The 5,527-nt window shown below is 28.3% G+C and overlaps 1 long non-coding RNA gene across 1 annotated transcript; it reads left to right on the plus strand.

The window, feature by feature from the left end:
* Positions 1,421–3,251, plus strand: LOC108660976. Its single transcript, XR_001926811.1, has 2 exons — positions 1,421–1,680; positions 2,756–3,251. It is a non-coding gene; the product is annotated as an uncharacterized LOC108660976 (long non-coding RNA).

Genomic DNA, 5,527 nt, shown 5'->3' on the forward strand with positions numbered 1-5,527 from the left:
CATGGGGTGGAAGATGGGCTGGTTTTTGTGCATTTTAAAAAGAAAAAATAATAAATTAATAAAGACATGACACGTGCCATCATGTCATTGGCCCATTTTTAATTTCTTAACTATTAAGCTTTCTCTCTCCTCCATGTAAATTTCCTTCAAATATCCATGATAATATTGGATAAAATCCATGTACTGGACAAGTGTCCTAGTGGTGGAAAATTATGATTTTGCCCCTGGGATGGTAAAATTACCATTTTACCCCTATGCTACGAAAAATACCGGGATTATAATTTTTCACTTCTCAATCTCAAATTATACTCCAATAAGTCAAATATGATCAAAATCTTTCAAAAAAATTCTCATTTTGTCCTCAAGTGGCAACATGACCATTTTACCCCTAGATAGCAAAATTTCTAATTTGACTCCAATTCGATCCTCGAACTCCGAATAACAATTTTAAGTCATTCTAGGACTTTAAAATTCTCAATTTCACCTTAAATTCTCTATTTGATCTAATTCGAAACTTAGTTCAACTTAGTTATACTATTAAGTACACTACCGGCTTTTAACGATTTTTGGGGCTTTCCTAGCATACAAACATGCTATACATCACATGCATGTCATGACAAGTATTTTATAAGGTCAGGCTTAATAGTCTAACTTTCTACCTCTTTATAGAATAAAAAAGAAAAAAGAAAAGAAAAACACAAAAGACTCAAAAGTGAACAAAAATTTTCACATAACTCACTTTCGTACACATCAAGAGACACGTAATACAAGATATAGCAAACTATGAATTGAAAGTTCGTTTCATTATAAATTTGATTGAAGGACCATTTCGTTATAACTGAATATTGATTGAAATATAGTAACCAACAATTTATTTATTAAATTGTTAAAATCAAATTATATGTGAACTCAAATTATTTTAAAGATTACGGATACAATTTACTCAAAGAATATGTAATAGTAAGTTAACTTAAGAGTCTGGATCAATCACTGGATATATATGTAAGTCAGGTTCTTATTGAGTAAAGTGGGAGCCAGAAAAAAGAAAGTGTATTTTTCCAGTTAAATTTTTTGTAATCATACCCTTTTTTTTTTTCTTTCGGTGAGACTGAGGAGTCACGATAAGTTATGTTGTCCTCCATATAGTACTCCTCAACCCCACCAAGCTGAAAAAATGAAATGACAGCATTGTTTCTCATAAATAGTTTGGGCAAGAGTTGCGAATCCCTCGATATCATGATAGCTGTGGCACCCAGCACCAGGCAACAACAGCCTGACAAGTTCTTGGGGAATGTTTTATGGGTTAAGCTTGCTTGATTGGAGGGTCCAGGGCAGGGCCTCCAGGCTGGTCAACAGTGTTTACTGGTTTATTATCCTAGATTTTTGAAATTGTGGAACACATATGCCAGGCATGCAGGGATGCGATGGCCCATTCATCCAGCCTGTATTAAATACTTGCCAATAGATTTTCCTTGTGCTCAACCAAAAGGAAAAAGTGTCCCTTGTGTTATAAGCATCGAAGGGATTACAAATCATGACGATTGATCCAATGAAACTACTCCATCACTATTCAGTGCTTGAAATTCTCTCAGGATTGTCAGTTTGGTGGGAGGTTGTTGATGAGCTATTTTATTAAATGCTACTTGGGATCTATGCTTCTGTTTTTCTATATGCCAAGAGGTGAGATGCCAGAGGATTCTTATAGTTGTATAACTTGTGTTGAATTTGACATCTATTCTTCTCATTCTTCTCATTCTTCTTCTAACAAATTTTCTTCTGTATAGCATATGTACATACACTACTCTTCCATATCATACTAGATGAATTTATTTGCATGGTTTTTTTTGGTACAAATATCAGTTATCATATGTGTATGTAATGTGATTAATTTGTTTTTAGGAGAAAAAAAGAACGTGGAACTCTAAAATATTGGAATTACAACTTATAGTGGCCATGGAAAAACTTGTTGTTTTGAAAAGAATAACTAATACCTGAACTATATTGAAATGTTCAATTGATAAATTATGCATCATTAACTTTTAAATATATATCAATCTAAAATATAATACCAGTAAACTAAATCGTCTATAAATGAAATTCTGTGTCATAGTTTTCAGACTTTTCAAAACTAAGTTAAATTTGTCCAACAAAAATCAACTAAAATAAAGAATTGGGACAAAATTCATCATAAATATAGTGATTAATTGGGTATTTATCCTTTTTTTCTAGCAGAGGGGAAGGGGGACATGGGGGGGTTTGCATCAAGGGAACTGATGATGTATGAGATAAGGCACACATGTTAGGCTGATGGGAGTTTGCAACCTTGGTTTATGATTGAACAACACAAAGTAGAGCAGCCTAGCTGTTTTTTATTTGGATTTATGTCATGTGTCAAGTAATTTTCAGCGGATGAATAATACCCCAACCACTTTACAATTCTTCCCATTCTTCATTCTTCAATTCACACATCTCCAAAATTACCAAATGCTACCTGCCAATTTAATCTCAATTTAACTGTTATTTATGATGACAGCAGCCAGCCATGTACCATAGAAACGAATCGACAGGCAATCTCAATACTCAATAGTGTCTGTCACTTGTCAATTACTTCCACTAAATGAAGCAAAATCCTGTTATTTCCACACAACTTTGTTTAGTTATGTGTGAGTGCACTCATCCTTTCAGTGCCCACTGCCCACGTTATCTCCATTGCATCTCTCTGGTGACTGCTAAACTTTTGCTTTTGGCTTGGCAGACGGTGCAGCTTTGGAAGCAGGCCACCATACTCCAAAGGTGCCCACACCAGTTGTCCTCTGGAAAAAGACGAGCACGTTCAGCACCTGTAGTGAATTGGATAAGACAATTAAAATGGTTATAAATAAATAATTTAACCAGGCGTTTGATATTGTATTCTTATTCTTCCTCCACATACAATTAACTGAACTTCAATTATTACGAACTAGTATCTGCATAATTAGGCTAAGGTAATAGAACTTTTAGAGAAATGGGAAATGTCGAGCCTTTTGCAGGCTCTCACAACCCTACCCTACTTACTGCACATGCTACTTTACTTGGCTCGAGAGTTGTTAGCTGTGGTGTCATTTTTGGCATAAATTAATGGCCAAAACAATTTGATTTGCATTTATTCGGGTTGTGTCCAAATATGTGGATATGATTTTATGTTCAGACACTCTGCCAATTTGGTACAAATATTACCATATTCCATGCATAGACCAAATGTTATTAGCTAACCACGTGTTGCACACAATATGTTAATGTCTAAGTATACTTCCTCTGTCTGTGTCTTGTTTTTTTTTTTTGGTTTTTATTTTTTTTAGATATTCCAATTTCCTCTTTTTGAACATTTAATATTATTATTTTTTTATATTTTAAATTGATTTTTCATTATTTTATTTTTTGTCATTACCAATCATGAAATATTAGTTTTATAAAACAATTTAAAATTTAACTATAAATTGCAAGTAAACTTTTTGTTTAAAGATCTCCATGAAAATTAAAAAATGATGAAAGGAGTAATACTTAACCATTCTAAGTTAAATTATTAACAAAAATCCATCAAAATAATTAAATTTAGATGTAATTTTTTTAAATGAAAATCAATAAAAGAATACATCATTCAGGCGAAGCCTCCTTTAGCTTTGGGAAATTTTTAAAATTTTTTATACCAAATAAAATTTTTAAAATTTTTAATATAATCTTTTCATGGCCTCCCAAAATAATTTTTTATTTAATAATAACCACATATCTCACTCAACTTAAAACTATTTTTTGTTTTTTTTTTCAATTTATATTACTATTTTTATTTATATTTATTTATGCTATTTGTTTATATGTTTTAAGTTTCTATTGATTTTTTCTCCAAATTTTTACAAATCATTAACTATATTTTTTTCTTTTTTTTTTTGTTATTTCATATATGGGCTCTATCTTTTATTTGTAATGTTCTTCTTTTTCTTACTATGTGGATTTTTTTTTATAATTTTAATTTTTAAAAATTAATAAACTATTTAGTTCTCAAATGTAAGTTGTAATGTTGCACTATTATTTAAAATTTCATTAATGTATTTTTTTTATTAATCCTGATTATGTAAGAGGAAATTATCTTGAATATATCTTTTCTATATGCTTTATATTTATATTTAATTGAAAGGATATTAGTTTGAATATATAATCTTTAAACAATCTTGATTATATAGAGAAAATTATTAATCTTGTATATCGTATTTAACTATTTATATTTTATGTATTATAGTTTTATATTTAGTATTATAAGTTTAAATAGAAAGAAAATAAGAATATTGGAGGTTGATTGTATTAATCTTTCTTTCAAGTGTAATTAAAATATAAGTAAGTTGAAAATAATTGATAAATTTTTAAAAAGAAAATATGCAAATCGTCCAAATAATTCTCTTACACTTAAGCCATCATGTCTCAATGTTTCAACTCATGAATAAGAACAATGTGAATCAAAATATCCAATACTCAATATTAAAGAAATAAATGTTTTTCAATACATAATTAATAAATGATGAATTTGAATTCAAGAAATATGGTCGAAAACAACTTTCTTAAAAAATTATTGTAAGTCTTTCTTTTTTTTATTTACATATTATATAAAATTATTTTATATTATCAATCTTTTAATTATTGGTTAAGTTCAACATATTAGTTTTTAAAATTTTTAACATTTATTCCTTTGTCTTTGGTCTTCCAACAAAAATTGGCTAGTTCCACCTTTTGCATCATTTGTAAGTAAAAGAATATATATATATATATATATATATATATATATATATATATTATAATTAGGGGAGGGGAGATTTGAACTTTACTTTTTAGAGAAGAACATCATGCACTAATCAATAAACCAAATACTCGGGTACATATATATATATATATATATATATATGAGGCTTCTTACTGGAAAATGTTTTCCATTTCTACCTTCACTTTTAATCTAAATATGATTAATTGAACAAAGTAACCAATTGAAAATTAAAAAAAAATCAAATTTTATTAAATAATTGAAAATACTTAAAGAATCTATGCAATCCAAAACTTAAGATACAAAATTTTCTAAATTTACTTATGTTAAGTTATTGTATATATATATATATATATATATATATATTATGTGTATATATATATACATATTTTTGTGTGTGTGTAAAATTAAGTTTTTGCATAATAAATTCAAATATTAAATTTTTTTGAATAAATAAGTATTAAATGTTGAGTACTTAAAATTAGTTTCAGCGTACTAAATGTCAACAATGCATCCTAAATTTATGTGTCATGAATACTATGAAGAAACAATATACTGTTGTACCATCATTTGGTCTGAAATAAAAATCTTTATGAATAATTCTATATATTAATGATTTAAAAATAAAATATTTGAAAAGAAAGCAATTGAATTATTTTTATTTGAAATTTTTTGTTTGAGATTTGATAATAGAATATAGTTTTTGCTCAATGTCTTTCTGTTTTGCAATTCTATATTGGT

The sequence above is a fragment of the Theobroma cacao genome, chromosome 2, assembly GCF_000208745.1.
Source record: "Theobroma cacao cultivar B97-61/B2 chromosome 2, Criollo_cocoa_genome_V2, whole genome shotgun sequence".
NCBI classification, from domain to species: domain Eukaryota; kingdom Viridiplantae; phylum Streptophyta; class Magnoliopsida; order Malvales; family Malvaceae; genus Theobroma; species Theobroma cacao.